Below are 10,751 nucleotides of genomic sequence, written 5' to 3'. Positions count from 1 at the left end.
TAATGGTCTGAGGTAAAGGGCATTGAGCAGTAGATAAGCTTCATTCAGGGACTTTTGCTAATCATGTATCTTATAATACTTATCATTACCTGTCCAGCTTTTTTTAGTGAACAAATCTACTGGTCTTTTCACGTTAACATTTTAAACCACGAGAGTAAGGTGTGGAGAAATCATAAATTTATTACCTAGCCCACATAGAAAGTGGAAGCTCCAGTATGCTTGCGTGGTTCCATGTTTCCGTCACCCATAATCCTTATTAACTAGACTTAAAAGTAGTAGCTAATGCAAAATAATAAAAGTTAGTTAAGGGCATTAATACAGACTAAAGAAAATGAAAGGGTTAATGATTCCTTGCGAAGGGATGACATATCATTATCCTGATAAAGTTCCTAATGTAGCATGTTTATGCCCTTGACAAAAAGTTAGCTATGAGCTACGGTGTTCTCTGCGGGGATTCGTACGCACCAATTAATCTGCCTAGTAAAAACCTACCTATCGTGCATCAGAAGTGCGTCACACCACCGTGATATACGTTAAATTTAAACACACGCAACAAGCAAAAATGTTTTGTCAAAGTTAATATGGAGTAGGGTTTATTTTGTCTTTTTTTCTGGTTGTTGAAAAATAACTACAAATGAAAAAAAAACAAAAACAAAAACAAATAGCCTAGATATGAAATCTGCTTTGTGATTTGTCCACCCCTCCAGCTTATTATTATTATTATTATTATTATTATTATTATCCGTTGCATGGTAACAAGTACACTTCATATATATATCGTAAACTGCACCTATTGCATAACTTCCAAGTAGTACGAACAATTCATGTCTAAGTCTGTGACTTATTAACACTCGAGAAAATTTATATTGTCACTGTTTTTTTAAGGTGTTGGGGTAAGTTCCTACGCCTGTGCTCCGGTTCATGGTTCGTAATTGAGCCACATACATTGTCCTTTCCCTGAATGAGACACCTGAGCTTCACACTGTTCGAAAATTATTTCGAAATCCTATAATTTTCCTGTCCGGATTAGAAGAGTTGTTGGTGCTCAAGCTGAACTCGCCCCATTTGTAACAACAACCTGTAAGAACTGCTTTTTTTCTCCATGTGCAGCTCATCGTGAGCAAAAGCTGATGATTTAACATTCTAGAGAGTTCTGGAGAGCATTAGGAAATGTGAAGAGTTTATTTACAGGAACATTTCGCTCCTTATCGCTCTTTGCGTGAAGACCGCAATCAAAAATAATGTTCTTTACCTTTCCACAATGTTCGTTTTATATTTTGTGTTGATTTTGTGTAATGCGTTGTTGCAGGTCCACTTCAGTTCAGTTTTCCTTTAAGGTTAAGAACGTAGCTTTGACTGCCTGTCTGGTTATATGTTTAAAAAGAGTTCCTCAAGGGTTCTCTGGAGGATTTTGGGTTCTATGTAGAAGCGCTAATGGCTCACCCAGAAGCACAAACCAAGAGCCTTTGATTAACACTTCACCCTAAAAGTGTAGGCTTTAGTGTAGGGTTCTGTCTAGAAATCACCTTTTCAAAGATTTTGCCCTTCCAAATTAACTTATTTAAGGTTACTTATGGATTTTTTAGGTACTTGTAAAATATGTAAAATATCTCATTACCAAAACTGAACACTGAGGATGACCAAAGTGAAGTTCCTCTTTCTGAATTCTGTAGAAACTGAGCTCAGCTTTTTCTTAGTCGAGACCTTTGTGCCAATTTCCTTACTGATTAAATATGAAGGAAACGTTTGACATCTTTGACCACGTTGTAAATGACTAAAGTCACATCACGTTGACTTTAGTAAATGACTAAAATGATGAAGTCATAAGTTCTTTGCGGTTCACTTTTGGTGTGTGTGTGTGTGTGTGTGTGTGTGTGTGTGTGTGTGTGTGTGTGTGCGCGTGTGTGCGCGCTCGCTCTCGGTCGTGCTGTGGTGGATCACATGTAGTCACCACATCCACCTTCATAAAAAAAGGGGGAAAATATTGTGTATGTCTTGCATATGATTGCACTGGCAGCTGATTTCCCTGCACTTTACTATCCAATATATGATGTAAAATAAATAATAAAATAAAAGACTGTGGAAGTGTTTCTGTAGGCCTGAGATTGCGTACAAATGCTAAAATGTGTCTGGTTGTGGGTTTTTTTGTTTTGTTTTTTGTTTTTGTGTCCCCCCCCCAAAAAAAAAAGTCTGGAGTGTTTTCAATAAGCTTTTACAACTCAAGGGCAAAATGCAGATGATTCAGGGTCAGATTCAACTTCTCTCCAGCACCACCACTGCTCTGGGTTTTTTTCCTCCCCACTTCTTTTTTTTATTTGTATTTTATTATTTTTTTTTCAAATGCAGTTTTATATTTGTGGCATGGCTGTGTGTATGTGTGTGTACAATGTTTCAAACTGTTTTTAATAAAGTTTTGAATGCAAAGGTCATAGTCTATACGCTTCCTCTTCATAAACTGAAATGAAGTCCTGGAGTTCGTCTGGGCGATTATTATTATTAATTTTTTTTAAAAGTCTCGTCTTCAAGGCTGTTTGTTTTAATGAACAGATTCTCAGCCTTACAGTATCACACAGCAGAAAATCCACTATAGATATGTAGATATAATTATACAAAGAGCTGTGCTGTATTAACATGAGAGGCAGTTATGGGTTTGATGATAGGTCAAATAGATATTAAATCTTAGTTATCGCTAAGTTCCTCTAATTAGTTTTAACCGTCTTACGCTTTACATAAGTGCACCATGTAGGCGATGAAATACTGGTTTCCTCTCCCTCTGTAGTGCACTGTACTGTGTTCAAATTCGAGCCATTTGAGATTCACCCAAATGCAGATAGCTTTAAGTGAGACTGTCACGTGACCAAAATCATATGCTAGTTTATAACTTCTGTTCAAGGAAAACGTCAGACACGAGTCTGTCAATATGTATCTCTGAATTATAGTAAACTCTATAAGAACATAATTACACTATTTCCACTAAATGCATTTTTGCTTAAAAAGCTGTTTACAGGCAGGCCTGGAAAACAAAATTATAACATTAGGGGACTGAATTTGAACCCACAAATTTAACACCTACAAGCATTAAATTTTGACTCTTACACCTGTAAGCCTTTTTTTTTTTTTTTTTTTTTTAAGTTTATTGAAAGTAAAAAGGTTATTCTTATCTTATATTGTACAGAAGGAGGCAGTATCATGGTTTATTATTTGTTTAGACTCATGTTATTGACTGCAATAAAAAAAAGAAGTAGCAAAATATTGTTTGGTGTTGTAACAGCAAATATATAGTATTATATAATTATAACACTAGGTTCATATAATTAGTGCCAGATACAAGTCAGATAAAGTGTTTTATCTGTTATATGTCACACCAGATATATAGTGTTATATAATTGTAGTTACACTACATGTACATATAGTTACATAAATTAGTCCCCATGTTGTGCAGTGATAATGTTTATTAAACTGTAATGTGTAGCACTTTAGGTAGAATGCAGTGTTTCATCTTTATTGTACAAAGAGTTGAAGTTATTGTACATGATTTCTAAAATTCAACTTATTGTTCAAGTATAAAATGTACTTAATTTCAGGTGAGCTGAAGAAGCCTGCCGTTATAAGTGAACTCGTTAACATTAAATAGAAATAGTTTCATAATTTCAAGACTAGTCTGGCTTTTCTTGTGTGTGTGGAAGCCTAATTCTGCCATTTAAACAAATCCTGTGTGCTGTCTGGTAATTATGAGATACTAAGTTATAATTTCAAGATACTAAATCATAATCTCAAGAAACCAAGTCATCATTCTGAGATATCAAATCATGATTTTTGAGATACTACAAGTCACAATTGAGCTCTGAGATAACTCATATTAAGTCATAAATCTGAGACAAAAACTCAATCAAGTTCAAGATACTCAATCATAATTGAGATACTATGCCATAATAATAAGCAATTCATAATTTTGTAATACTATCTCATAATTAATAAGTCATAAGTAAAGTATTTCATGATAGTGTCTTATGTGGTAGACCAGCATTATCTCAAAATTATGACTTGAAATATTATTCTCATAATTATGATGTAAAATATCTCAAAATTATAACTTATAAATATGACTGTCTCATAATTATGACAGCATTTTGAAATTATGAGATAGTATCTCAACATTATGACTGGATATCCAGAAGTTGTGTTTTTTTTTTCTTTATCCAGGAGTCACGGAAATGTGTAGAGCTACATTTTTTTTTCTTCAAGTGTTGATCCGTGTGTTTAAACATTGATACTGGAAAAAGTCCTTTTTCTTTCTTCTTTTTTTTAATATCTTTCCAGGCATTTGTTTAGTGATGACATCATTTCCCCTAGGAAGTAGGCACAAGTCCTTGCAAGAACTTATTTAACACAAATCCTATGCCATGTTGTTGGAATTGCCTCATCCGCTCAGTTTCCCTTCCCCCTTTTCTATTTTCTGACACTAGATGGCAGCGGCTCCAAATGAAACTAACTTGAGTGAAAATTGCAATTGAATGTCCCTAAACCACGCTGTGATATGTTCTAAAAACACATCTTCTAAAAGCAGCATGCTTCTATTGCCTAATTTTTTTTTATTACACATTGAGGAATGAAATTGGGCTTGCATGATATTGTGTTTCTTTTTGTTTCTATTTAAACAAGTATGAATTGAACTCAATTTTAAATAATTCATCTTTAATCCCGTGCATGTTCCATATTCATTTTCTCATGTCCGCATCTCCTGGCAGCTGGAGCGTGTCATTGTGTCATCGGGCAGTGTCTCGAACACAGGCCACCGAGCGCCAGGCTTCTCATTGTGAATCAGGGCACGGGAGCAGACGGCGTAATTAGAACGGAGCCGGATGACTGGCGTAGGGTGCAGCCTCCCCTTATCTCCCCTCGTAGCTGAATGATGTTCCTCGGCTCTTTGTCTGGTCGAGCGCAGCGGTGAATGGACGGGGAAGCTGTGATGTAATTCTTTTAGTGTCTGGACCACTCTGTCTGTCTGCACATAGGTGGCACTGTGTACACACTGAAAGGCTAAGAAACACACTTAACCCAGTTCCCCACTTTTGCTTCATGGAAAGTTGATGTAGATCATGTTGCTTAATCAAATTTGGGAGAATTGTCATCACAAGAGTGAGCACATCAGTCACAATGTATATTCAGTACAATGTTATTACACTGTATTTCAAGTTATCTCAGTTATAGTACATCATAACAATTCCTGTTTGTCCTGTCTTTTCTATTCAGGGCTTTTTAATGCAGTCCTGTTTTCTTTCTTTATTTTTTTAAATAAATTTTTCAAATCACAATCCTTGCTCGGTGACTGTCATGCACCAGCACTGTTTAGGAAAGCCGTGATGCACACGCGTGCTGTAAAACCCGAGTGCACGCTAACACGCCTGCCGTACTCTATTCCCCATTCATAAAACTCACTCGCCGTATTTTGGTTGAAGCCGATTTGCTGAGGGATCAGCTACGCTGCAAGACGTGGCCAATCAGAGCAGAGCTCCGTTCGGTATGTTTAGGCTGCGGGAGTGAGAGGGCGCCGGAAAGCTTCTCGTTCATACTGAGCAGCGGTGAGCAGTTTATATGTAACCACAGAGGATGATGTGGAACAAAATGCTGTTCTGGGGACTGCGTCGAGTAGAAGTGGCTGCAGATTGGTGACTTTCTGCTCTAACCTGCTCTATAATAGAGTGTAGCATGCGCAAATCCTGCCTTAACTATAAAATCATGTATGTGAGTGGAATGTTCTGGACTCTGATTATGCAGGACAACAGGCGTGATCTATGTTAAGGCAATTATCGGAGCCATTGTGTGTTTCCTTTGCCCTGATTCGAACACAAAGGAGATGTGAAAGCATGTGTGTTAAACCTGTGTATGTGCTGAAGGTCTTTAGGGAGAATGCATGTGTGATTCCATTTACTATCAGTTAAAGACGTATCTATTCGTGTTGGGAATTCAGGCATCAAGGCAGCACATTATTTATGTCATTGTCTGTGTTAAGCCAGATTAATTTCACTGTTGGGAACTGGAGTCGTTCCTAAAAGCCATCTCGTTATATTTTAGATTTTTATTTAGGCGACCATCTGCTTTTCAAAGTCAATAATGAGTCTAAGGGCTACAGGAAATATATATATATATATATAAAGAAATTAAAGTAGTACCATTTACATTTACCCTCAGTATTCATAAGGCTACATAAGCCCTTCATAACAACTAACATCTAAATCTACATAAACGGTTATAAGGGCTTATTCCAACAGGTGACGAATGTCATAAAAACTGTGGCAATATGTATAATGAAATATGAATATATTCATAACTCATTACAATGCCTTATGAATGCATTAACATAACATGTTATGAATATTCACTGTATATAAGCCCTTCATGACCATCAACATCTAAATCTACATACATAGTTATAATGGCTTATTCCACCAGGTGAAAAACTACTTTAACACTTTCTATGAAGGCGATATGTAAAATGACCTATGAATACATTCATAACATGTTATAATGCATCCATAAGATATTATACACATTGTTATAATTATTTATGAAAAGGCATTACAGTTTATCATAATGTTCTTCGTGCATTTATAAATTGTTAACAGAATGCAGTATAAGTGGTGTTTATGACACATTATAATGCCAATACAAAAAAAAAAAAAGTCTACATTTTTGTAGTGTGATTTCTTGATCATCTCTCATTTGTTAAAGGAAAAAGTAAAAAAAAAAAAAGGTCTATACAAACATAGTTTCTTTGGTATTGGTGTCATAATGCATTATGAACACTACTTATAATCATATTAACAATTCATAATGCTTAATAAATATCACTATACAATGTAATGCATTTTCATAAATAATTCTAACAATGTGTATAATGAGTTATGAATGCATTATAACATGATGGATTAGAACTAGTGTTCATAACGCATTATAATACCAATACCAGTGAATCAGAGGACCTTTCTGTAGTCCAGCACAAAAACTGTCTTGAGTTTTTTCTTGAACAAATGAATTATACCAGAGAGATTATCTGGAAATCAGACTTCTGTCATGATAACAATTTATAGTGCATAATAAACATAGCTATAATGTATCATGTGTTTTCATAAGTAATTATAACATGTATAATGATTTATTAATGCATTATAACATATGAATGTGTCTAAAGTTCATTATAATTATGAACTGCATAGAACGTATTAGAAAAATGTCAAGTGAAATAGGTTTGATTATGTTATGACACTTTCAAGGCTGCACTTCTGGTATGTTTGAGTTGCATGATCAAACCAAACGAAATTCCCTCAAATTCAAGGTCAGGGGAAACATAACATTGTACATAACACTGCTATAAGTATTTATAAGAGAAAAACATGCCAGAAAAATGATACATAAATCTGTTATTACAGTTTAATGATCATCAGTGTTGCTGTTATAAAATCCTGTGATGACAAAAATCTGTCACTCGGTATCAAATATGACAGAAGGAGTTGAATGAAGCCTTTGAAAATATTTGTTTAGTGTTATGTCAACTGTCATGAAGGGGCTATGTAGGTGTCATGTATACCCTCTGAATGCTGACATTAAGTGAAGTGTTACTGGGTGTTTAAGCTTCTTTTTACTGCTTTGTTTTGTTCATTAAACTGCTGAAAAGCACAGACACGGTCTCCGTCTGTTTATCTGATGAACCTTCCCCGTCTCTCCGTGAAATGGATTTGATTGATCGAGTTGTGCAGGAAAAAATCTGATTTGAATCAAGACCTTTGGAGAAAATGCTTCACGTAAGTCAGTTTTCTGCCTTCATCTTATCTGAGGCACCTAATCGAATATTTATTTACTGGTATCAAATCTGAATAATAATAATAATAATAATAATAATAATAATAATAATAGTTACTGACTAACAGTCTTTTCTAAATGGGCCTTTTTGCATTTTCATTTGATTGAACATGTCCATTGGGAGTAATGTAGGATTCTTCCAGAAAGATCTCGCTGATTATGTTGACAGCGTGACTCTAATGGATTAGCATTCCTCATGCAGCTCATGCTAATAGCAAACAAATGAATTTGCCATTTAGCTCTTATTAAATTCTTGAATGTGGAAATGCGCTAATTCCCTGTATGGAATTTCTGGTTTGACTTTTCAAGCAGGGAGTCGAGTGTCCTTCTGGTCCACTGCTTAAACCCTGTGATCTGACTGAGCTTTGTCTCACACTTCCCCTCCAGTCGAGTGCTTTTGCTCCATCACACACACACACACTCCCTCTCTCTAGGTGACCCGTTCCTGTATAGATGAGCTAACGTCTGCCCCCTGCTTCACTAGCAGCTGCTCAGAGGACAGTGTAAATTGGCACACCACTGATCTGCCTTTTGGGCTTGAAGCTTTTTCCTGCTCTTTATCACTAGTTTGATCGTATATATCCTCATGAAGAGCAACAATGATCTTTTCACAGGCTGTTGGTAAAAAAAAACAAACATTTTTTGCTTCCTCGTTCTTTCAGCTCACCTCCTGTAAATGGAAGGCCAAAGTAAGAGATGTGTGTTGTATTCAGATTTGAAACCCAGTGTGGGTGTGGTCTAAATCTGATTTTTTGTCTTTGTTTCTTTTTTCTCTATTATTTCAAATTAAACATGGAAATGATAGAGGTAGAAATGCCAGCACAGTGTGTGATTTCTGGCTGTGACAGTTCCTCTACCTCAGCTACATCCCTCAAGGTCTCAAATAGTAATGTGCACAAGTTTTTATTTTTTTTTAATCCTGCTCATGAGTTTATTAATATTGTTATTATTGTTTTTGCCTGGTCATGATTTTTGCTAACAAATTTGGATGGTTCTGTTTCCCAAAATACATACACATTAGTAACCTAATTTAAATCAACATGACCCTGACCGGGCAGTTACTAAGGATGCATCCCAAAGAATCCCAGTCCCACCACTAGTCCCAGATGCCCTCTGTGTGTTTATGGCAAAAAAAACCTGATTAGTGCGCCTTCTACTTGTATCTATATTTGTACCTGTTTAGAACACATTATCTGTTCAATCCAAATAAATGTATTAATTTTTGCTTACATCATTGCTGTGCTTTGTTTGTGTTTTTTTGTTACCTGCTTTGTGTGGCTACATCGGACAAACAGGTTGTCATCTACGCACCAGTGATGGACAATCTCAGAAATTATTTGTTCTTTCTGAACTGAATCAAATTGATGAGCAATCAGGAGTGAGACACAATGAGCTAGAACCTACTTCCCACACCACTTTTGTCTAATTGTATCTAATCACTTAACTCATAACATTTACATCATCTAACATCAGTTTCTTACACTGTTGTCTGTCTACCATGCTACCATGGGCATGCTTCAGTCCTTTAGCGAGTAGATGTTACACTCATCTTTGAGTGTATGAGTTTGAGGTAGGCAGTTGTCTAGAATGCTGTTGTGTGCTGTAGCATTAAGATTTTCCTTCACTGGACCTAAGGACCTGAACCCAAACGTGTTCCAACATGATACTACCCCTGTGCACAACGTGAGGTCCATAAAGACATGGTTTAGCAAGGTTAGTGTGAAAGAACTTGAGTGGCCTGCACAGAACCCTGATCTCAACCCACTGAACACCTTTGGGATGAATTGGAAAGTCTAACTTTGTGCCAGACCTTGCCCGACATCACTGCCCAGCCTCTTGTGCTCTTGTGGCTGAATGGGCAAATCCCCACAGCCACATTCCAAAATCTTCTCAGAAGAGTGGAGGCAGTTATAGCAGCAGAGGATGAACAACAAACATCAATCATAATGCCCATGGTTTTGGAATGGGATGTTTATACATTTATACTCTTTTGGCCATATAATATACTTAGAGTTCTGATGTTTTTGGCTGATGAGTTGGCAAAGGTTGATTTACCTAAATAGGTATTTTCAAAGAACTGAATTTCTAACAGGGCAGCATGGTGGTGCAGTGAGTAGTGTTGATGCGCCGCAGCTTCCGATTCTGAGCTTGGGTTACTGCTGTGTCTGTGCAGAGTTTTTCACTTACAATTGAGACAGAATACAACTGAGCAGTTGAGGGTGAAGGGCCTTGCTCGTATTCCCAACAGTGACAGCTTGGTGGTGCTGGGATTTAAACTCATGACTTTTCGATCAGTAGCTCAGCAGCCAAATGCCTTTTGATCCACTTGAGCCATGAACACAAATTTTTGAATTTGACATAAGACACAAAATGCCTTTGCAGAAGACTGCGACAGAAGCTTATAGAGAGTCAATTCAGATACTGAGAGGATGTTACTTTTGGGTATCAGGCGATGCCCTGACCATCGATATGGAAAAAAGTGGGATTGGTGCATCCTTATTTCAGACATTAAGAAAACAGTCTGCGTCTCTCATTTGCATATGATTTGCATACACTTACACAACCCACCTCTTCTCTACCAAGCTCAGCCAGTTGGGAATGTCAAGAGGCCAAATTAACTAGTTTTTTAGTTTGCACCTCATTTGCATAAGAACAGTTTTGCCGAGGTTGCTCCAATAGGTGACCTTAATTGCCTGCGTCCTTGCCAAGCTCTGATTGCAATTAATTTCATTAAGCATATTATCAATATAACCAGAAGAATACATTAGCATGCGTTTGGGACCAGGATGCGCAAGCTGTTCCCAATCAAGGAGCCTTTTGCGTGCGTGGATGTCCTGTCATGCTTTTCATAAGGATGAAAAATTGGGCTTGGCTCTGATGGGTCTTGAGCT

This window comes from Pangasianodon hypophthalmus, chromosome 29, assembly GCF_027358585.1.
Source record: "Pangasianodon hypophthalmus isolate fPanHyp1 chromosome 29, fPanHyp1.pri, whole genome shotgun sequence".
In the NCBI taxonomy this organism is placed as follows: Eukaryota; Metazoa; Chordata; class Actinopteri; order Siluriformes; family Pangasiidae; genus Pangasianodon; species Pangasianodon hypophthalmus.
This window is presented reverse-complemented; position numbering follows the sequence as displayed.